Genomic DNA, 25,856 nt, shown 5'->3' on the forward strand with positions numbered 1-25,856 from the left:
AAGCAAAGTGACATAAGAAATACAAGAAAAGCAAAGTGATACAAGAAATACAAGAAAAGCCAAGTGACATAAGAAATACAAGAAAAGAAAAGGGACATAAGAAATACAAGAAATGTAAAGTGATATAAAAATACAAGAAAAGCAAAGTGACATAAGAAATACAAGACAAGCAAAGTGATATAAGAAATACAAGAAAAGCAAAGTGATAAAAGAAATACAAAAAAAGAAAAGTAACATAAGAAATACAAGAAAAGCAAAGTGACATAAGAAATACAAGAATCGCAAATTGACATAAGCAATACAAGAAAAGCAAAGTGATATAAGAAATACAAGAAAAGCAAAGTGACATAAGAAATACAAGAAAAGCAAAGTGACATCAGAAATACAAGAAAAGCAAAGTTACATCAGAAATACAAGAAAAGCAAAGTGACATTAGAAATACAAGAAAAGCAAAGTGGCAAAAGAAATACAAGAAAAGCAAAGTGACATCAGAAATACAAGAAAAGCAAAGTGATATAAGAAATACAAGAAGAGCAAAGTGACATAAGAAATACAAGAAAAGCAAAGTGATATAAGACATACAAGGAAAGCAAGTTGACATGAGAAATACAAGAAAAGCAAAGTGATACAAGAAATACAAGAAAAGCAAAGTGACATAAGAAATACAAGAAAAGCAAAGTGACATAAGAAATACAAGAAAAACAAAGTGACAGAAGAAATACAAGAAAAGCAAAGTGACAGAGGAAATACAAGAATAGAAAAGTGACATAAGAAATACAAGAAAAGCAAAGTGACATAAGCAATACAAAAAAAGCAAAGTGATATGAGAAATACAAGAAAAGCAAAGTGACATAAGAAATACAAGAAAAGCAAAGTGACATAAGCAATACAAGAAAAGCAAAGTGACATAAGAAATACAAGAATAGAAAAGTGACATGAGAAATACAAGAAAAGCAAAGTGGCATAAGCAATACAAGAAAAGCAAAGTAATATACGAAATACAAGAATAGAAAAGTGACATAAGAAATACAGGAAACGCACAGTGACATAAGAAATACAAGAAAAGCAAAGTACCAAAAGAAATGCAAGAAAAGCAAAGTTGCATAAGCAATACAAGAAAAGCAAAGTGACATGAGAAATACAAGAAAAGCAAAGTGATATAAGAAATACAAGAAAAGCAAAGTGATATAAGAAATACAAGAAAAGCAAAGTGGCATAAGAAATACAAAAAAAGCAAAGTGACATAAGAAATACAAGAAAAGCAAAGTGATACAAGAAATACAAGAAAAGCCAAGTGACATAAGAAATACAAGAAAAGAAAAGGGACATAAGAAATACAAGAAATGTAAAGTGATATAAAAATACAAGAAAAGCAAAGTGACATAAGAAATACAAGACAAGCAAAGTGATATAAGAAATACAAGAAAAGCAAAGTGATAAAAGAAATACAAGAAAAGAAAAGTAACATAAGAAATACAAGAAAAGCAAAGTGACATAAGAAATACAAGAATCGCAAAGTGACATAAGCAATACAAGAAAAGCAAAGTGATATAAGAAATACAAGAAAAGCAAAGTGACATAAGAAATACAAGAAAAGCAAAGTGACATCAGAAATACAAGAATAGCAAAGTGACATCAGAAATACAAGAAAAGCAAAGTTACATCAGAAATACAAGAAAAGCAAAGTGACATTAGAAATACAAGAAAAGCAAAGTGGCAAAAGAAATAAAAGAAAAGCAAAGTGACATAAGAAATACAAGAAAAGCAAAGTGACATCAGAAATACAAGAAAAGCAAAGTGATATAAGAAATACAAGAAAAGCAAAGTGACATAAGAAATACAAGAAAAGCAAAGTGATATAAGACATACAAGGAAAGCAAGTTGACATGAGAAATACAAGAAAAGCAAAGTGATACAAGAAATACAAGAAAAGCAAAGTGACATAAGAAATACAAGAAAAGCAAAGTGACATAAGAAATACAAGAAAAACAAAGTGACAGAAGAAATACAAGAAAAGCAAAGTGACATAAGAAATACAAGAATAGAAAAGTGACATAAGAAATACAAGAAAAGCAAAGTGACATAAGCAATACAAAAAAAGCAAAGTGATATGAGAAATACAAGAAAAGCAAAGTGACATAAGAAATACAAGAAAAGCAAAGTGACATAAGCAATACAAGAAAAGCAAAGTGACATAAGAAATACAAGAATAGAAAAGTGACATGAGAAATACAAGAAAAGCAAAGTGGCATAAGCAATACAAGAAAAGCAAAGTAATATACGAAATACAAGAATAGAAAAGTGACATAAGAAATACAGGAAACGCACAGTGACATAAGAAATACAAGAAAAGAAAAGTGACATAAGAAATACAAGAAAAGCAAAGTTGCATAAGCAATACAAGAAAAGCAAAGTGACATAAGAAATACAAGAAAAGCAAAGTGACATAAGAAATACAAGAAAAGCAAAGTGATATAAGAAATACTAGAAAAGCAAAGTGACATAAGCAATACAAGAAAATCAAAGTGGTATAAGAAATACAAGAAAAGCGATATAACATAAGAAATACAAGAAAAGCAAAGTGATATAAGAAATACAAGAAAAGAAAAGTGACATAAGAAATACAAGAAAATCAAAGTGGTATAAGAAATACAAGAAAAGCAAAGTGACAAAAGAAATACAAGAATAGAAAAGTGACATAAGAAATACAAGAAAAGCAAAGTGATATAAGAAATACAAGAAAAGCAAAGTGACATAAGAAATACAAGAAAAGCAAAGTTGCATAAGCAATACAAGAAAAGCAAAGTGACATAAGAAATACAAGAAAATAAAAGTTGCATAAGCAATACAAGAAAAGCAAAGTTACATAAGAAATACAAGAAAAGCAAAGTGACATAAGAAATACAAGAAAAGCAAAGTGATATAAGAAATACAAGAAAAGCAAAGTGACATAAGAAATACAAGAAAATCAAAGTGGTATAAGAAATACAAGAAAAGCGATATAACATAAGAAATACAAGAAAAGCAAAGTGACATAAGCAATACAAGAAACGTAAAGTGATATAAAAATACAAGAAAAGCAAAGTGATATAAGAAATACAAGAAAAGCAAAGTGATATAAGAAATACAAGAAAAGCAAAGTGGCATAAGCAATACAACAAAAGCAAAGTGATATAAGAAATACAAGAAAAGCAAAGTGATATAAGAAATACAAGAAAAGCAAAATGGCATAAGAAATAAAAGACAAGCAAAGTAACATAAGAAATACAAGAAAAGCAAAGTGACATAAGAAATACAAGAATCACAAAGTGGCATAAGAAATACAAGAAAAGCAAAGTGACATAAGCAATACAAGAAAAGCAAAGTGATATAAGAAATACAAGAAAAGCAAAGTTACATAAGAAATACAAGAAAATCAAAGTGACATAAGCAATACAAGAAAAGCCAAGTGATATAAGACATACAAGAAAAGCACAGTGACATAAGAAATACAGGAAAAGCAAAGTGACATAAGAAATACAAGAAAAGCAAAGTGATATAAGAAATACAAGAAAAGCAAAGTGACATTAGAAATACAAGAAAAGCAAAGTGACATAAGCAATACAAGAAATGTAAAGTGATATAAAAATACAAGAAAAGCAAAGTGACATAAGAAATACAAGAAAAGCAAAGTGACATAAGAAATACAAGAAAAGCAAAGTGATAAAAGAAATACAAGAAAAGCAAAGTAACATAAGAAATACAAGAAAAGCAAAGTGACATAAGAAATACAAGAATCGCAAAGTGATATAAGAAATACAAGAAAAAGAAAGTGACATAAGCAATACAAGAAAAGCAAAGTGACATCAGAAATACAAGAAAAGCAAAGTGACATAAGCAATACAAGAAAAGCAAAGTGATATGAGAAATACAAGTAAAGCAAAGTGACATAAGAAATACAAGAAAAGCAAAGTGATATAAGAAATACAAAAAAAGCAAAGTGACATAAGAAATACAAGAAAAGCAAAGTGACATAAGAAATACAAGAAAAGCAAAGTGATATTAGAAATACAAGAAAAGCAAAGTGACATCAGAAATACAAGAAAAGCAAAGTGATATAAGAAATACAAGAAAAGCAAAGTGACATAAGAAATACAAGAAAAGCCAAGTGATATAAGAAATACAAGAAAAGCAAAGTGACATGAGAAATACAAGCAAAGCAAAGTGATATAAGAAATACAAGAAAAGCAAAGTGACATAAGAAAAACAAGAAAAGCAAAGTGACATACGCAATACAAGAAAAGCAAAGTGACATAAGAAATACAAGAAAAGCAAAGTTACATAAGAAATACAAGAATAGAAAAGTGACATAAGAAATACAAGAAAAGCAAAGTGACATAAGCAATACAAGAAAAGCAAAGTGATATAAGAAATACAAGAATACAAAAGTGACATAAGAAATACAAGAACAGCACAGTGACACAAGAAATACAAGAATAGAAAAGTGACATAAGAAATACAAGAAAGGCAAAATGGCATAAGCAATACAAGAAAAGCAAAGTGATATAAGAAATACAAGAAAAGCAAAGTGACATAAGAAATACAAGAAAAGCAAAGTTATATAAGAAACACAAGAAAAGCAAAGTGACATAAGAAATACAAGAATAGCAAAGTGGTATAAGAAATACAAGAAAAGCAAAGTGATAAAAGAAATACAAGAAAAGCAAAGTAACATAAGAAATACAAGAAAAGCAACGTTACATAAGCAATACAACAAAAGCAAAGTGATATAAGAAATACAAGAAAAGCAAAGTGACATAAGAAATACAAGAAAAGAAAAGTGACATAAGAAATACAAGAAAATCTAAGTAACATAAGCAATACAAGAAAAGCAAAGTGATATAAGAAATACAAGAAAAGCAAAGTGACATAAGAAATACAAGAATAGAAAAGTGACATTAGAAATACAAGAAAAGCAAAGTGACATAAGCAATACAAGAAAAGCAAAGTGGCATAAGAAATACAAGAATCACAAAGTGACATAAGAAATACAAGAAAAGCAAAGTGATATAAGAAATACAAGAAAAGCAAAGTGACATAAGAAATACAAGAAAAGCAAAGTGGTATAAGAAATACAAGAAAAGCAAAGTGATAAAAGAAATACAAGAAAAGCGAAGTAACATAAGAAATACAAGAAAAGCAAAGTGACATAAGCAATACAAGAAACGTAAAGTGATATAAAAATACAAGAAAGTAAAGTGATATAAGAAATACAAGAAAAGCAAAGTGATATAAGAAATACAAGAAAAGCAAAGTGGCATAAGCAATACAACAAAAGCAAAGTGATATAAGAAATACAAGAAAAGCAAAGTGATATAAGAAATACAAGAAAAGCAAAATGGCATAAGAAATAAAAGACAAGCAAAGTAACATAAGAAATACAAGAAAAGCAAAGTGACATAAGAAATACAAGAATCACAAATGGCATAAGAAATACAAGAAAAGCAAAGTGACATAAGCAATACAAGAAAAGCAAAGTGATATAAGAAATACAAGAAAAGCAAAGTTACATAAGAAATACAAGAAAATCAAAGTGACATAAGCAATACAAGAAAAGCAAAGTGATATAAGAAATACAAGAAAAGCAAAGTGACATAAGAAATACAGGAAAAGCAAAGTGACATAAGAAATACAAGAAAAGCAAAGTGATATAAGAAATACAAGAAAAGCAAAGTGACATAAGAAATACAAGAAAAGCAAAGTGACATAAGCAATACAAGAAATGTAAAGTGATATAAAAATACAAGAAAAGCAAAGTGACATAAGAAATACAAGAAAAGCAAAGTGATATAAGAAATACAAGTAAAGCAAAGTGATAAAAGAAATACAAGAAAAGCAAAGTAACATAAGAAATACAAGAAAAGCAAAGTGACATAAAAAATACAAGAATCGCAAAGTGATATAAGAAATACAAGAAAAGGAAAGTTACATAAGCAATACAAGAAAAGCAAAGTGACATCAGAAATACAAGAAAAGCAAAGTGACATAAGCAATACAAGAAAAGCAAAGTGATATGAGAAATACAAGTAAAGCAAAGTGACATAAGAAATACAAGAAAAGCAAAGTGATATAAGAAATACAAGAAAAGCAAAGTGACATAAGAAATACAAGAAAAGCAAAGTGACATAAGAAATACAAGAAAAGCAAAGTGATATAAGAAATACAAGAAAAGCAAAGTGACATCAGAAATACAAGAAAAGCAAAGTGACATGAGAAATACAAGAACAGCAAAGTGACATAAGAAATACAAGAAAAGCAAAGTTACATAAGAAATACAAGAAAAGCAAAGTGATTTAAGAAACACAAGAAAAGCAAAGTGATAAAAGAAATACAAGAAAAGCAAAGTAACATAAGAAATACAAGAAAAGCAAAGTGACATAAGAAATACAAGAATCGCAAAGTGACATAAGCTATACAAGAAAAGCAAAGTGATATAAGACATACAAGAAAAGGAAAGTGACATAAGAAATACAAGAAAAGCAAAGTTACATCAGAAATACAAGAAAAGCAAAGTGACATCAGAAATACAAGAAAAGCAAAGTGGCATAAGAAATAAAAGAAAAGCAAAGTAACATAAGAAATACAAGAAAAGCAAAGTGACATAAGCAATACAAGAAAAGCAAAGTGATATAAGAAATACAAGAAAAGCAAAGTGACATAAGAAATACAAGAAAATCAAAGTGACATAAGCAATACAAGAAAAGCAAAGTGATATAAGAAATACAGGAAAAGCAAAGTGACATAAGAAATACAAGAAAAGCAAAGTGACATCAGAAATACAAGAAAAGCAAAGTGACATCAGAAATACAAGAAAATCAAAGTCGCAAAAGAAAAAAAAGAAAAGCAAAGTGACATAAGAAATACAAGAAAACAAAGTGACATCAGAAATACAAGAAAAGCAAAGTGACATAAGAAATACAAGAAAAGCAAAGTGACATAAGAAATACAAGAAAAGCAAAGTGATATAAGAAATACAAGAAAAGCAAAGTGACATGAGAAATACAAGCAAAGCAAAGTGATATAAGAAATACAAGAAAAGCAAAGTGACATAAGAAATACAAGAAAAGCAAAGTGACATAAGAAATACAAGAAAAGCAAAGTGACATAAGCAATACAAGAAAAGCAAAGTTACATAAGAAATACAAGAATAGAAAAGTGACATAAGAAATACAAGAAAAGCAAAGTGACATAAGCAATACAAGAAAAGCAATGTGATATAAGAAATACAAGCCAAGCAAAGTGACATAAGAAATACAAGAAAAGCAAAGTGACATAAGCAATACAATAAAAGCAAAGTGACATAAGAAATACAAGAATAGAAAAGTGACATTAGAAATACAAGAAAAGCAAAGTGACATAAGCAATACAAGAAAAGCAAAGTGATATAAGAAATACAAGAATAGAAAAGTGACATAAGAAATACAAGAACAGCACAGTGACACACAAAATACAAGAATAGAAAAGTGACATAAGAAATACAAGAAAAGCAAAGTGGCATAAGCAATACAAGAAAAGCAAAGTGATATAAGAAATACAAGAAAAGCAAAGTGACATAAGAAATACAAGAAAAGCAAAGTTATATAAGAAACACAAGAAAAGCAAAGTGACATAAGAAATACAAGAATAGCAAAGTGGTATAAGAAATACAAGAAAAGCAAAGTGATAAAAGAAATACAAGAAAAGCAAAGTAACATAAGAAATACAAGAAAAGCAAAGTGACATAAGCAATACAACAAAAGCAAAGTGATATGAGAAATACAAGAAAAGCAAAGTGACATAAGAAATACAAGAAAAGAAAAGTGACATAAGAAATACAAGAAAATCTAAGTAACATAAGCAATACAAGAAAAGCAAAGTGATATAAGAAATACAAGAAAAGCAAAGTGACATAAGAAATACAAGAATAAAAAAGTGACATTAGAAATACAAGAAAAGCAAAGTGACATAAGCAATACAAGAAAAGCAAAGTGGCATAAGAAATAAAAGACAAGCAAAGTAACATAAGAAATACAAGAAAAGCAAAGTGACATAACAAATACAAGAATCACAAAGTGACATAAGAAATACAAGAAAAGCAAAGTTACATAAGCAATACAAGTAAAGCAAAGTGATATAAGAAATACAAGAAAAGCAAAGTGACATAAGAAATACAAGAAAATCAAAGTGACATAAGTAATACAAGAAAAACAAAGTGATATAAGAAATACAAGAAAAGCAAAGTGACATAAGAAATACAGGAAAAGCAAAGTTACATAAGAAATACAAGAAAAGCAAAGTGACATAATAAATACAAGAAAAGCAAAGTGACATAAGAAATACAGGAAAAGCAAAGTGACATTAGAAATACAAGAAAAGCATAGTGACATAAGAAATACAAGAAAAGAAAAGTGACATAAGAAATACAAGAAAATCTAAGTAACATAAGCAATACAAGAAAAGCAAAGTGATATAAGAAATACAAGAAAAGCAAAGTGACATAAGAAATACAAGAAAAGCAAAGTGGCATAAGCAATACAAGAAAAGCAAAGTGACATAAGAAATACAAGACAAGCAAAGTGACATAAGAAATACAAGAAAAGCAAAGTGACATAAGCAATACAAGAAAAGCAAAGTGATATGAGAAATACAAGTAAAGCAAAGTGACACAAGAAATACAAGAAAAGCAAAGTGATATAAGAAATACAAGAAAAGCAAAGTGACATAAGAAATACAAGAAAAGCAAAGTGATATAAGAAATACAAGAAAAGACAAGTGACATCAGAAATACAAGAAAAGCAAAGTTACATGAGAAATACAAGAACAGCAAAGTGACATAAGAAATACAAGAAAAGCAAAGTTACATAAGAAATACAAGAAAGGCAAAGTGACATAAGAAATACAAGAAAAGCAAAGTAACATAAGAAATACAAGAAAAGCAAAGTGATAAAAGAAATACAAGAAAAGCAAAGTGACATAAGAAATACAAGAAAATCAAAGTGATATAAGATAAACAATAAAAGCAAAGTGACATAAAAAATACAAGAAAAGCAAAGTGACATAAGCAATACAAGAAATGTAAAGTGATATAAAAATACAAGAAAAGCAAAGTGGCATAAGAAATACAAAAAAAGCAAAGTGACATAAGAAATACAAGAAACGCAAAGTGATATAAGAAATACAAGAAAAGCAAAGTGACATAAGAAATACAAGAAAAACAAAGTGACATAAGCAATACAAGAAATGTAAAGTGATATAAAAATACAAGAAAAGCAAAGTGACATAAGAAATACAAGAAAAGCAAAGTGATATAAGAAATACAGGAAAAGCAAAGTGATAAAAGAAATACAAGAAAAGCAAAGTGACATAAGAAATACAAGAAAAGCAAAGTGACATAAGCAAAACAAGAAACGTAAAGTTATATAAAAATACAACAAAAGCAAAGTTACATAAGCAATACAACAAAAGCAAAGTGATATAAGAAATACAAGAAAAGCAAAGTGATATAAGAAATACAAGAAAAGCAAAGTGACATAAGCAATTCAAGAAAAGCAAAGTGACATAAGAAATACAGGAAAATCAAAGTGACATAAGAAATACAAGAAAAGCAAATTGATATAAGCAATACAAAAAAAGCAAAGTGACATAAGAAATACAAAAAAAGCAAAGTGACATAAGAAATACAAGAAAAGCAAAGTGACATAAGAAATACAAGAAAAGCAAAGTGAAATAAGAAATACAAGAAAAGCAAAGTGACACAGGAAATACAAGAAAAGCAAAGTGATATAAGAAATACAAGAAAAGCAAAGTGACATAAGCAATACAAGAAATGTAAAGTGATATAAAAATACAAGAAAACAAAGTGACATAAGAAATACAAGAAAAGCAAAGTGATATAAGAAATACAAGAAAAGCAAAGTGATATAAAAATACAAGAAAAGCAAAGTGACATAAGAAATACAAGAAAAGCAAAGTTACAAAAGAAATGCAAGAAAAGCAAAGTGATATAAGAAATACAAGAAAAGCAAAGTAACATCAGAAATACAAAAAAAGCAAAGTGACATAAGAAATACAAGAAAAGCAAAGTGACATAAGAAATACAAGAAAAGCAAAGTGATATAAGAAATACAAGAAAAGCAAAGTGATATAAGAAATACAACAAAAGCAAAGTGAGATAAGAAATACAAGAAAAGCAAAGTGACATAAGCAATACAAGAAATGTAAAGTGATATAAAAATACAAGAAAAGCAAAGTGACATGAGAAATACAAGAAAAGCAAAGTGATATAAGAAATACAAGAAAAGCAAAGTGACATAAGAAATACAAGAAATGTAAAGTGATATAAAAATACAAGAAAAGCAAAGTGACATAAGCAATACAAGAAAAGCAAAGTTATATAAGAAATACAAGAAAAGCAAAGCGATATAAGAAATACAAGAAAAGCAAAGTGACATAAGAAATACAGGAAAAGCAAAGTGACAGCAGCAATACAAGAAATGTAAAGTGATATAAAAATACAAGAAAAGCAAAGTGACATAAGCAATACAAGAAAAGCAAAGTGATATAAGAAACACAAGAAAAGCAAAGTGATATAAGAAATACAAGAAAAGCAAAGTGACATAAGAAATACAAGAAAAGCAAAGTGACATAAGCAATACAAGAAATGTAAAGTGATATAAAAATACAAGAAAAGCAAAGTGACATAAGAAATACAAGAAAAGCAAAGTGACATAAGAAATACAAGAAAAGCAAAGTTACATAAGAAATACAAGAAAAGCAAAGTGACATAAGAAATACAAGAAAAGCGAAGTGACACAAGAAATACAAGAAAAGCAAAGTGACATAAGAAATACAAGAAAAGCAAAGTTACATAAGAAATACAAGAAAAGCAAAGTGATATAAGAAATACAAGAAAAGCAAAGTGACATAAGCAATACAAGAAAAGATAAGTGACATAAGAAATACAAGAAAAGCAAAGTTATATAAGAAATACAAGAAAAGCACAGTGAAATAAGAAATACAACAAAAGCAAAGTGATATAAGAAATACAAGAAAAGCAAAGTGGCATAAGAAATACAAGAAAAGCAAAGTGACATAAGCAGTACAACAAATGTAAAGTGATATAAGAAATACAAGAAAAGCAAAGTGACATAAGCAATACAAGAAAAGCAAAGTGACATAAGAAATACAAGAAAAGCAAAATGACATGAGAAATACAAGAAAAGCAAAGTGATATAATAAATACAAGAAAAGCAAAGTGACATAAGAAATACAAGAAAGGAAAGTGACATAAGGAATACAAGAAAAGCAAAGTGACATAAGAAATACAAGAAAATCAAAGTGACATAAGAAATACAAGAAAATCTAAGTGACATAAGAAATACAAGAAAAGCAATGTGACAACAAAAATACAAGAAAAGCAAAGTGACATAAGAAATACAATAAAAGCAAAGTGACATAACAAATACAAGAAAAGCAAAGTGACAACAGAAATACAAGAAAAGCAATGTGGCATAAGAAATACAAGAAAAGCAAAGTGACATAAGAAATACAAGTAAAGCAAAGTGACATAAGAAATACAAGAAAAGCAAAGTGACATAAGCAATACAAGAAATGTAAAGTGATATACAAATACAAGAAAAGCACAGTTACATAAGAAATACAAGAAATGCAAAGTGATATAAGAAATACAAGAAAAGCAAAGTAACATAAGAAATACAAGAAAAGCAAAGTTACATAAGAAATACAAGAAAAGCAAAGTGATATAAGAAATACAAGAAATGTAAAGTGATATACAAATACAAGAAAAGCAAAGTTACATAAGAAAGCAAAGTAACATAAGAAATACAAGAAAAGCAAAGTTACATAAGAAATACAAGGAAAGCAAAGTAACATAAGAAATACAAGAAAAGCAAAGTCATATAAGAAATACAAGAAAAGCAAAGTGACATAAGCAATACAAGAAATCTAAAGTGATATAAAAATACAAGAAAAGCAAAGTGACATAAGAAATACAAGAAAAGCAAAGTGACATAAGAGATACAAGAAAAGCAAAGTGATATAAGAAATACAAGAAAAGCAAAGTGACACAGGAAATACAAGAAAAGCAAAGTGATATAAGAAATACAAGAAAAGCAAAGTGACATAAGAAATACAAGAAAAGCAAAGTGACATAAGCAATACAAGAAATGTAAAGTGATATAAAAATACAAGAAAAGCAAAGTGACATAAGAAATACAAGAATCGCAAAGTGGCATAAGCAGTACAAGAAATGTTAAGTGATATAAAAAATACAAGAAAAGCAAAGTGACATAAGCAATACAAGAAAAGCAAAGTGATATAAGAAACACAAGAAAAGCAAAGTGATATAAGAAATACAAGAAAAGCAAAGTGACATAAGAAATACAAGAAAAGCAAAGTGGCATAAGAAATACAAGAAAAGCAAAGTGACATAAGAAATACAAGAAAAGCAAAGTGATATAAGAAATACAAGAAAAGCAAAGTGACATAAGAAATACAAGAAAAGCAAACTGAGATAAGAAATACAAGAAAAGCAAAGTGACATAAGAAATACAAGAAAAGCAAAGTGGCATAAGCAGTACAAGAAATGTTAAGTGATATAAAAATACAAGAAAAGCAAAGTGACATAAGAAATACAAGAAAAGCAAAGTGACAAAAGAAATACAAGAAAAGCAAAGTGACATAAGAAATACAAGAAACGCAAAGTGACATAAGAAATACAAGAGAAGCAAAGTGACATAAGAAATACAAGAAAAGCAAAGTTATATAAGAAATAGCGGAAAAGCAAAGTGATATAAGAAATACAAGAAAAGCAAAGTGACATAAGAAATACAAGAAAAGCAAAGTGATATAAGAAATACAAGAAAAACAAAGTGACATAAGCAGTACAAGAAATGTTAAGTGATATAAAAATACAAGAAAAGCAAAGTGATATAAGAAATACAAGAAAAGCAAAGTTACAAAAGAAATACAAGAAAAGCAAAGTGACATAAGAAATACAAGAAAAGCAAAGTGATATAAAAATACAAGAAAAGCAAAGTGACATAAGAAATACGAGAAAAGCAAAGTGACATAAGAAATACAAGAAAAGCAAAGTGACATAAGAAATACAAGAAAAGCAAAGTGATATAAGAAATACAAGAAAAGCAAAGTGAAATAAGAAATACAAGAAAAGCAAAGTGATATAAGAAATACAAGAAAACCAAAGTAACATAAGAAATACAAGAAAAGCAAAGTGACATAAGCAGTACAAGAAATGTAAAGTGATATGAGAAATACAAGAAAAGCAAAGTGACATAAGAAATACAAGAAAAGCAAAATGACATGAGAAATACAAGAAAAGCAAAGTGATATAATAAATACAAGAAAAGCAAAGTGACATAAGAAATACAAGAAAAGCAAATTGACATAAGAAATACAAGAAAAGCAAAGTGACATAAGTAATACAAGAAAATCAAAGTAACATAAGAAATACAAGAAAATCTAAGTGACATAAGAAATACAAGAAAAGCAAAGTGACATAAGAAATACAAGAAAAGCAAAGTGACAACAGAAATACAAGAAAAGCAAAGTGACATAAGAAATACAAGAAAAGCAAAGTGACATAAGAAATACGAGAAAAGCAAAGTGACAACAGAAATACAAGAAAAGCAAAGTGACATAAGAAATACAAGAAAAGCTAAGTGACATAAGAAATACAAGAAATGTAAAGTGATATACAAATACAAGAAAAGCAAAGTTACATAAGAAATACAAGAAAAGCAAAGTGATATAAGAAATACAAGAAAAGCAAAGTAACATAAGAAATACAAGAAAAGCAAAGTTACATAAGAAAGCAAAGTAACATAAGAAATACAAGAAAAACAAAATGACATAAGAAATACAGGGAAAGAAAAGTTACATAAGAAAGCAAAGTAACATAAGAAATACAAGAAAAGCAAAGTGACATAAGAAATACAAGGAAAGCAAAGTAACATAAGAAATACAAGAAAAGCAAAGTTACATAAGAAAGCAAAGAAACATGAGAAATACAAAAAAAGCAAAGTGACATAAGAAATACAAGAAAAGCAAAGTTACATAAGAAAGCAAAGTAACATAAGAAATACAAGAAAAGCAAAGTAACATAAGAAATACAAGAAAAGCAAAGTTACATAAGAAAGCAAAGTAACATAAGAAATACAAGAAAAGCAAAGTGACATAAGAAATACAAGAAAAGCAAAGTAACATAAGAAAGCAAAGTGACATAAGAAATACAAGAAAAGCAAAGTAACATAAGAAATACAAGAAAAGCAAAGTTACATAAGAAAGCAAAGTGACATAAGAAATACAAGAAAAGCAAAGTAACATAAGAAATACAAGAAAAGCAAAGTTACATAAGAAAGCAAAGTGATATAAGAAATACAAGAAAAGCAAAGTAACATAAGAAATACAAGAAAAGCAAAGTTACATAAGAAAGCAAAGTGACATAAGAAATACAAGGAAAGCAAAGTAACATAAGAAATACAAGAAAAGCAAAGTTACATAAGAAAGCAAAGTAACATAAGAAATACAAGAAAAGCAAAGTGACATAAGAAATACAAGAAAAGCAAAGTTACATAAGAAAGCAAAGTAACATAAGAAATACAAGAAAAGCAAAGTGACATAAGAAATACAAGAAAAGCAAAGTTACATAAGAAAGCAAAGTACCATAAGAAATACAAGAAAAGCAAAGTGACATAAGAAATACAAGGAAAGCAAAGTAACATAAGAAATACAAGGAAAGCAAAATGATATAAGAAATACAAGAAAAGCAAAGTAACATAAGAAAGCAAAGTAACATAAGAAATACAAGAAAAGCAAAGTAACATAAGAAATACAAGAAAAGCAAAGTAACATAAGAAATACAAGAAATCAATACATCAGTTCACAATTCCATCCTTGCCTCAAACTATTCGACTAGATCTTGTGACCTGTTATTTTTGGTTATGCACTATGCCCAAGGAAAATCTTAAACACTGTCGTTATGAGATAATTAAGGACATGTAAGAGGCTGTGACATGGGGGCATAACACGCATACAAGAGGACCTCCACGGGTCCTTTCAGAATTGTTAAAACAGTAAACCAGGTTCATTGCAGCCGGAGAAGATTACTTGGAAGAGAACTAGAGTTTTTTCTGTGTACTTTCAATAAAATTGTCTATACGAAAAATGACTGGAAATTTATTGAAGCATCCTGTTGTGGCGAAAACATTCCACAATAATTATTTGTCTATCTTTCAGTCTGGCCGTTTATATAGAGACGCCAACAATGATAGATGAACTGCAATAAAATCGCACCGTCTACTGTCTAACAAATAATACATGAATTATTTCCCTTGTTCTCGTCACTCAGTCCGCCATTTTCGCTGCAATTTTATTTTCATTTTCTTTATTAGTTTTGATCTTTCTTTTTCGTTCGAAGCATCCAATTCTCATGCGTTCAAATCCTGACAGCGGCATAACTAATGATTCATCAAATGTTTTCCCTGATTTCACAATATCTTCCTGGCTTCATTACGAAGATGTCATTCAAGTAAAAGTAAAAAATGCGCTCGCCATTTCGCATGTGTTATTAAGTTTAGGAGTAACCTCTAGAGAAATAAGATGGGGGAAAGATATTAGAAAAAAGAAACCATACATGTATTATGGGATATAAATGCACGCACGCACGCATACACGCACACGCTCATATATATATTTATATAGATACATGTAGGCATATAAAAATAAATGTATGTATGCATATGTACACACACATACACACACGTATATATATTATAAAAAATGCGAACATGAAAAGTAATATGGTTAAGCTTATACATGGAAAATAAAGGACTATTTGTTTAAACTAGAAAAGAAAAGGACAAGATATTAATCTTGTTCTTTTGTTTTCTAGTTTTAACAAATAGTTATTTTACTTTTCCATTTTAAAGGTTAACCATATTACATTTCATGTTTCCATTTGTCTGTAATCCATGATTTTTCCAGGTCTCCATAAATTCACTTGTTCATTGTTAAATTTCAGTCTTATTTTTTGCCCCCATTCACACATATGTAATAACAATGCACGGCACTTGTCTGCTTTCAATAAAATACACCCAATTATCTCAATTCCATGCTTTCATTCTGTCTGTTAAACGAGTTCTCTTCTTCTCTTTTCGTGACAGTAGTCGCTGAAGCGGAAAGCAATCATAAAAAGCGTCGCTCACCTGCTTAGATTTTTGTTTACGATTTTGAATACCAGACAATTCTTCATAACTTTTGTTTTACGTAAATTGAAAAAATAAAATTCACAATATAGCTTAGAAAATGATCTATAAACTAGAATAATTGTTTTAAATTCGGTCGAAAAATGAATGAGCGGTGAAGCTTTAAACAAGTTCTTAGACTAAAACTGACACTTAATCATATTTTAAACACTACCGTGTTTAAATTATATATATATATATATATATATATATATATATATATATATATATATATATATATATATATATATATATTGTATGTGCGTGTGTCTAGTGGTTGATATGAAGCATCTAGTGTGTTGGCGAAGTGTCTGTATACCTTTCGCTTCAGCCCTTAGTGCTTGATAGCAGCGCTGCTTTGTCAGTGCCGAGTGCATAAGTCAATTCCTGCAAGTACATGACTTCTCTGTAAGCATGCCCTACGTGGCGACACACGGAAACTTGGTACCTCGCGGCCCTAGGCTTAAACACAAGATACTCAGAGTAGGCTTGGCTTTCAAACGTGCGGCATGCATGCCCACCGATGTGTGGATATGCCCTGATGCGCACGAACCAGCCCCTAGCTATGGATTAACTAGCTGATGAAGTTTGTAAGCTATGGTCTGTCTTTCATCTAGGAAAAGCAAAACTAAACCCATCAAATACCTGGTGTGCTGGACACTCTCGGTATGTAAGGATCAGAAAACAATGTATATTCACGCAAAGTACAAAGGTGGATTCTGGCGTGCGGTAGTTGTTCCACTATGAAGTAGACGACGTATGAGAAAGAAAACTTCCATATAAAGCCCACAGCTGGAATAACTACTGGCCATCATGGTTTTGCTTCTCACTAGATCATTGCTTTTAAAGCATAGCGAGTGATCCAAGTGTGATACAAGCATCCATAATTTAAATCCAGTGATGCACAGGTGTCGTAACTCTGCAGCTGTTGAAACTGCCCTTTCAAAGTCCTATGGCGTTGGAAGAGTGGCGACGTGCAAAAACTGAACAGGTTTGAAGTGCATAGTCACAAATTTACATGTGGGCGGCATGCGTCTTATCATAACATCGCTATCTTGTCTCATTCATAGGGACGGATTTCGATAAAGACTTCTGTTGTTGAGAAGTTCTGTTCAGGGAGGTCACTGCTTACGTATCTTTTGAGGAAGATACTAGAAAATTTGCATTATAAAAAATAATAGCAAACCGTATGCTAAAATGCGCTATAAATTAAACATCACTATTAGAATGTCAGAACTCTCTTGGATAAGTCAATGCGTCTAGAAAGAAGAACAGCTCTACTGATTAACGAATTGAGAGGCTGAAAATTTATATAGATGCTCTATCAGAGACTAGCTTGCACGAGGAAGATCAGGTAGGTTTATGATACTCTATATTTTGGGAGTGAAAGCCAAAGGGCAAATATCGTGATGGCGAGGTGAGTTTCGCAATAAGATAAGTTCTAGTGGACAAAACTGAAATACTCTCTTCTGTTTTTGTTAATGAAACGTAAATTTCATGCAGTCGATTGCTCTCGATTCTCTCTGTCTCTGCTCCAACCAAGTCATCCTGTACTTAACAATGAAAAACTCATAATTCTGTGTGATGCTCATGCTCAAGTTGGAAAGGTTTAGAATACATGGGATGCTCTGGGGCGCCACGGACCTGGCAAAAATGCCGAGTTCTGAGTGTGGGTCAGATCATAGGTTAGTTTGAGGAAAATTCAAACTGCACGTACGCAAGAAGGTAAGCATGACAGGAGGTCGTGTTTATAAACTTATTGATGTTGACAAGCTAAATAATCCGAAGACACTGACTCGTCTAAAGTAGAGATTGGCTGGTATCGTTTTTTGATAGATTGTGTGAAAATTACAAAGAATATGTATATTCGGCTGGTTCTGATGTATTAGGATTCAAAAGAATAAAAAATAAAGATTGATTTGATGAGAATTAAAGTACTGTCTTTATGAGATTAAGGAATTAAAAATATATATTTTATAAAGGACTGCAAGAGACACGCATCTATTCTGCAAAAACAATTAAGGTAGATGAAAAACACATAGTGGTCTAACATCTTATCGGAAATGCAGTCTGCATCTCGGAGAACAGGCTTAAAAACAATGTTTGGACTTCTTCATCAGGTATTTGGTCCCTCTTCGTCCTCGTTAGTTTCTTTAAAGACAAAAATAATACGTTATTCATCAATGACCCTATCAAAAATGTTGGAGCGCTTGCAGGAACACTCCCGTGATTTCTTCTATAAACCATCTTTTGTTGATGAGTTGTGATTGAAGGTTTACCCCAATTAGAGATAAAACACTTAATGGAGAAAGTAACACAAATCAAAACTGGCAAAGCACCAGTGCACATACCGGTGGAGCACATAAATACTGGTAGTAAGAATGTGTGTAAGGCGACCTTTGACCTCATTGTGCAGAACTGGGATGAAACAATTCCATCAGACCGAATCAATGGAATCCAGATATATACAAGAATATAGGATAAAACTCGGTCTGTGAAAATCACCGTGGAATTTCTCATCATCTGTCGGTAAAATTCTTTGCGAGTTTTACTAAACCGATTGAAGGGGGAAATATGCCCATTGGCGGTGTCTCTAAGGCAGTACGGCTTTAGATCAGGAGGATGTTGTATGAATATATTTTCCGCTCGCCAGGTATAATGAAAATGCATTGAGCAACGAGTTCCCTTGTATCAGGTCTTTATTGACCTGACAAAAGCGTTCGACACAATCAATAGAGATGCTTTGTGGGTGCTTGGTAAGCTTTGTTGTCCGCCGCCATGTATACATGTGCTTAGGGAATTGCACCGGTATTAGAAAGCTAGAGTTGCATTCAATGGTCAGCTCTCAGATGAAATATCTATTGACAATCGTGTAAAGCAAGAAGATATTACTGCCCCGACCCTTTTTTTAAATCTATTTTGAGGTTCTATTGGGGGATGCATTCTCATATTATGACATAGGTGCCCTATTACACTTCAGAACATCTGGAAAGGTTTTTACCTTTATGAGATTGAATGCAAAATGAAAAGGCTTCCATGATTTAATTAATTCTTAATGCAAACGGTGCAGACTTTCTCGCTCGCACTGAGTATGGCATGTAGGTCATTATGGATGGCCTTTCATAAGTCTATGATGCATTCGGGCTCAAAATCAGCTTGATAAAAACTAAAGTGACGTCCACATCTCGTCCTGGAGAGGAGTATACTGAGTCAAACATATTGGTTAATAGCACTAGGCTTAACGTGTTGTGTGTCTTTGTGTACCTTGGAAGGACAATATCTAGGGGTGGCTCCTTGAATGCCGAGATATACGCCTCCAGTAAAAGAGCTTCTGTTACATTTGGAAAACTGGGGAGGAGGGTAGGAAATAATTGTGGAGTCGTCACTCAATGTTTCAGAGCGACCTCATGATTCACTCTGTGTAATATGCATTAAGGTATGCAGTTCTGCACTTGCACTGAGAAGGCACATGGTTGTGTGCAAAGACGGTATAATCCATCCGGATCTAATCAACCCCGTCAATATATTGAACTCGGTGTGTCATGTGTAATATCGTCCCTGTAAGTCACCTGCAGGCATTCAAACTTGCCCGAGGACACATGAGAGGATACTTAATGCAGAACATGAATCTTGAGACAGCAATCATCTGTGAAAGTGCTGCAATATATATATATATATATATATATATATATATATATATATATATATATATATATATATATATATGGGGGTGATTTCCCTACCGAGCTACTACGATTCGAGATTTGACATAAGGGTTATTGAGATTTGGGGAAAAAAATTTAATCGGTTTTGGGCCAATAATTTGGCTATCAAGGGTCAAAGTTAAACGATTTTTTCTTGGAAAACTCTATCAAACTCCTCTGTTAATTTTAGTTCTAAACACTAGAAATTTTAGATGTTTGTAACTTAGACAGGGATAAAAGTTTTTAATTCGATTTGAATCCCGAACAATGATTGTTTGGGGGTCTAAATTCGGTCAAAGTTTTTAAAATTTGAGCCCCGCGATCTCTACCAAATTTTTGATCTAAACAGGTAAATTTTACATAAAATGTAATCAAATATAAGCGAGAGTGATTGTGTCGGTTTTAACCCGAAAATTTGGCTGCCACGCAGTCAAAGTTCAAAAGATTTGACCTATGCAGTCTCTAGCAAACTATTTAGCCAATATTGGGGCTAAACACTTGACATTTTACACAAAGGCTATTCCAACATACAAAAAGCTTTTCCATCGATTTTGAGGCGAGAATGTTGCTGCCAAGAGATCAAATTTAAAAAGTTGACCTTTAGTTACTCTACTAAACTCCTCTGCCAATTTTGGGTCTAAACACTTTGGATGTAGGTAACCTAGACATGAGTCTTACTTTTATATGCACATAATGTTATGAAAAGTACATAAGGCCCGAGCAAAGCCGGGCTGAACTGCTAGTATATATATATATATATATATATATATATATATATATATATATATAAGTGAAATTCTCTGCTTGTGTATGTGTACATTTCCCTACGAAATTACTTTGCCAATTTTTAGTCTACAGACTCGAGATTTGACATAAGGGTTATGGATAATTTGGAAAATTATTTTAATCGGTCTTGGGCTAAAAATTTGGCTGTCAAGGGTCAAAGTTCAATGATTTGACATCAGAAAACTCTACCAAAGTCCTTCGCCAAATTTGGGTCTAAACACGTAAAATTATAGCTGTTGGTTACTTGGACATGGATCAGAATTTAAAATTTGATTCAAGCCCCAAAATGAAAATGTTTAGGTGTCAGATTTGGGGTCAAAGTTTTACAATAATTAACCTCTGCTGTCTCTCTCTAATTTCTCGCTCAATTTTAAGTCTATACATTTGAATTTATACATAGGAACTGTCTTGATGTCGATTTTGGACAAATTATGCATGGCAAGGATGAAGTTGTGAGTTGATAGAAGTGTAACTAACCCGATTTAAAGAGTGCTGGGTTCTTTTAGCGGAATCTCTTCCTTAACTCCCTTAAAACATCAACATTGTATTCCTGGTTGACTTTATGTTCAGGGAGAACCCAGTGCATGTAGATCATTCTATTTTCTCAAACAAGGAGATTCTGGTTGGCTTTGCTCTGTCTGGCCTTGTTTGGAATGAGGCCTTCAACATGATTCCACCGGAAACTGTCTTGATCTCTGTGTCATATCCGAAGATCTGTTTTCATCTCAGAGCATCAAAAATGGCGGGATCTAAATTGATTAGCTAGATTCTGGTGCTCTGAATTCCTTACTCCTTCCACAAATCTCATCATCCCTCACATGCCTCCTGCCTCTTTTGAATCTCATATACAACTTCAAAAGTGTCCTCACGTTCGGATGGCATTTTTAAAATTCGCTAGCTGTGACAATTAAGCTTTAGTAGGGAGTATTCCAATTTCTGCTGGTCCTGTCTATTTGAACCTTAAATCATAAAAATTGGCCAGTCATCTGGCAAGGTGTATAGCAATAATATACTTAATTGTCAAGAGTTTACGACAATTTTGAATGATAGTGTAAAAACGTGTATATATATATATATATATATATATATATATATATATATATATATATATATATATAGTGTATGCGTGTATGTGTGTGTCATTTGTTCAATTTTCAATACACTAGCAAGCCGACAGGCCTTGCCCAGCGTGAAATATGCGTAAATATTATATTTAAGTTCGTATAGATTTCTTATATATTTAGCACACACACCGACAATCTCACTATATATATAAAAGAAAAAGAAAGAGAGAGAGAGAGAGTGAGAGGGGGGGGGAGAATAACAAGGAACAAACCGAGTTTTGTTCATCAATGTTTCATCGTTATTTTAAGACGTCCTCTGGATGAATGAACTTAAGAAAACAAAAACACCAGTACAAATATTTGAAAATCTTCTTGTGAAAAGTGTGACAGTGTTCCATTTCAGAAACGGAAAAAGACGTTGGACATTCAAAAAATGGGGGCGCTTGTGTTGTTAAAGAGTGTGTTAATTTTAATAACATTATATAGCCGTTAATATATTTTTAAAAGATATGACGCAGTTAATATTATCTCAGGAAAAAAAGTGTCCGTTAAAATTCAAATATAAACGATAAAAAGTAAACCCTATCCGGATTTACCGTTTGGTACATATAATTTATTTTAAATTTGGTTTATTTTAATTCTTTTTTTTTTCTTCTCTAATCGCCTAGACTAAAGTTTACTCTGCGATAGGTGTAAATTGTAATAACTTCGCCAGAAGAATTTCTGTAACCCCATCTTTCTTGAATCTTATGTTCAGACAAGGCGTGAAAACGAAGATGGCTTCCCTCCCCTAAAAACTTCCACGCTTCAGGAAGAAAGACAAAACTTTACATTTTAATAAAAACAGATTTTCTAATATTAACATCAATTTATTACCGGCGTAAGCTTTCGGATGATTCGAATGAAAATCTTTTTCAATAAGCGAACACGCAGACAGCTGAATGAAGCATAAAAACAAATACGCCTCCCCGTCTCCCGGATCGATTTTTTTAAAGGATGGGAGAGGTGGTAAATCAACAATTCATATTCTATGGTATTGTTTTCCATGTTTATGCCTTTGTGGGTTTTTTTTTTCATTTTTTTTTTCGCTATAGAATCTTATTCAGCCTCAAGTGAGAAGTAAAATTTTCGGCTAAAATAAAGCTGAGAGATTTATATAATCTTATAAGTTGCATCATTTTTAGTCTTGTGGGCCCCGTAGGTGTTTGAATATGACCTTTTTTCAAAAGAGGGTGGACGCTATTTCTGATAATAGCCCATATTGAACCCATGTAGTTACTGATAGCAGAGACGAACACCGATATAATAATTTCAATAATACATCTCTCTAAGATTAGATATGATATATCTCTATTTCAATATCTACTCTTATATCAAAGTCACTTTATTTTATGTGAGTATTTTCCTTCTAGGTCCCGAAACGGCTCAGCCTATCTTTTGCAAATATCACACAAAGTAATGTACATTTCTGGCAGTGTTCTTAGATATGTTTTGTACAGAAATTCACCCGATAAATATCGAAAATGAAAAATTTCCGATCATAATAATAGTTTTCTCTCTTATAGATAAAGAAGAATTCTCGGAAAAAAAACCCTTTCTTGAACATACATACACACATTTTCGCTTTTATATATATAGATTAATTTTACGAATCAATCCACCTCGTAATAAAATATGCAATAAGGGATTGATTCTATAATAATACATACGAAATTTGCACCAATAAAAATATCATGTTTAAGTGTATTGTACGATGTCGCAGCAAGTATATATATATATATATATATATATATATATATATATATATATATATATATATATATATATGTAAGCAGTTAAACCCGACTTTGATCGAGCCCTATGTACAGTTCATAACTTTTTGTGCATATATATATATATATATATATATATATATATATATATATATATATATATATAAATTTCGTTGTCGGAGGCTCGCTGGTGTGTTGTGGGGTGAGCATTTTCCATATAAGCGTTGGCGATGGCCCTCCGGTGGCTGTGAAGGCGTTGTTGCTTCTTGGATACGACCTTCTCCTTGGAATGGGCACTATTACACAGCTGGGTGGAATCACCATGGACGGCGCCGGTGATGTGATGTTTGCCCAGCGCGAGGAACAGGTCTGCGTGACAATCACTTTTGATGAACCCGACTTCCACGCGGAATACGACAAGGGCGTGACTCAGGGGGCAGTACGAGGTAGAACTCCAGGTTTGGATGGATAATGGCAGGCTGGTTTCGTACTGAGAGGTGAGCTCGGGCTTCCACGAGGTCTGATCCCCCTAATAGCCAGAGAATCCCGCTAATAGGCAAGAGAATTAACAGAAGGTCCGAGATCCGTCATGGATTATCGGGAACTCAATGAACACGTCGACCCACACACGGCGGGGGCTGACGTCTTCGCACATAAACTGAGGGAGTGGCAGCAGCAGGGGGCGTACATGGAAATCCTGGACCTGCGAAGAGCCTACCTGCAGATACTCGTCGGGAAATTGCTGTGGCCGTTCCAGACGATTGAGATTATAGGCACTCGCTATTGCATGACCAGGCTGGGGTTCGGCCTGAACGTGGCCACGAACATTATGACAGCGATGATGCAGGCAATCCGGCGTCAGGATGAAGACATGCAATAGGGACGTCGTCGTATATTGTGACATTTTCGTGAAAGAGAGCATTATGCCCAGCTGGTGAAAGAACACTTTGAGACCTTCGGGCTGTCGTACAAGGAGCCAGAGCGCCTGCAAGATGGAGCGAAAATTCTTGACTTGCATGTGAGCAGCAGCGAATACGGACTCCACTGAGGAAGAGGTGGTGACATCCCGGAATTCCATCAAACATGGCGCATCGGAGCTTTTTTTTCCGTCTGCAGAAAACTGGTGGGCCACTTCCCCGTGTGTGGGTGGCTCCGGCTGACGGTAGCCGCCATAAAGCAACGTGTGACTTCCATGTCAACGGGATGGGACGATGAGGTGCGCGATCCCACCCTGCGAAGCATGCTGGTGATAGCTGTGGGAGAGTGACCGAGGACGACCCTGAGCGAGGTGCGTGGATGGGAGCAAGTTTTCAGTTTGGGTGGCCGCCAGCTTACTCGCCTTTGGTTTTGCTCTGGCGGTCGACGGATTTATCGTAGAACATTCCTGCTGACTTCCGCCGGAAAATGACGCCGGGCACATAAACCTAGCTGATCTTGATGCTACACTCAAAGGGGTAAATCTAGCGCTTTAGTGGCAGGCCAGAGTGCTACACATTGTCACAGACTCTACGTACGTGCATCAGTAGATAACCGATGACTTGAGTGGGAAAGCACGGTTGACAACGAAGGCATGGGGCAAAATGCTAATACGGAAACACTTGATACCCTGACCGAGATCATCAAGGAATTCAACCTGGCCGTAGATGTGACACTGGTGCAGTTCTGCCAGGATTGCGCGGATCGCCTGACCAGATTGCCACGCTGTTTGCTGGACCTGCCGAAAGTAGTGGACGAGCCAGCACCTGTGAATCAGGCCGTGTTGCTGATGTCCATTGGCATAGAGGGCACGCCAGTGTAAACCGAACCCTTTACTTTGCTACGCTGGTCGACCCCTATGTGTCAAAGAGGGACGTGAAATCTGTTGTGAGGAGCTGCGAAACCTGCCGGTCGATTGACTCAGCACCCGTCCGGTGGAAGTAGGGAAAACTGAGTGTGAGAGGAAATTGGAATAGTAACTCACCAAAACAGCGGGCATTTTTCATGCTTAGCGATTGTGGACAGTCTAGATTTGCATCGTGGCGGCCCCTCCACCGGCTGGACTCGGCCACCGTTGTTCGTGAGCTGGAAAGTATCTTCTTCGATCGTGGCCGCCTTTCTTTGTTAGCGAGCAGTTCAAACAGTTTGCACACAACTGGTGTATACGCCTTCGGTCTTGGTGCGCCCATGTGCTTAGCGGGAATGGAATTATTAAGAGAAACCAAAGAACCGTCAAAACCATCGCAGCTAGGA

Source organism: Euprymna scolopes, chromosome 39 (genome assembly GCF_053919585.1).
Source record: "Euprymna scolopes isolate OS-2025 chromosome 39, ASM5391958v1, whole genome shotgun sequence".
Taxonomy (NCBI): domain Eukaryota; kingdom Metazoa; phylum Mollusca; class Cephalopoda; order Sepiida; family Sepiolidae; genus Euprymna; species Euprymna scolopes.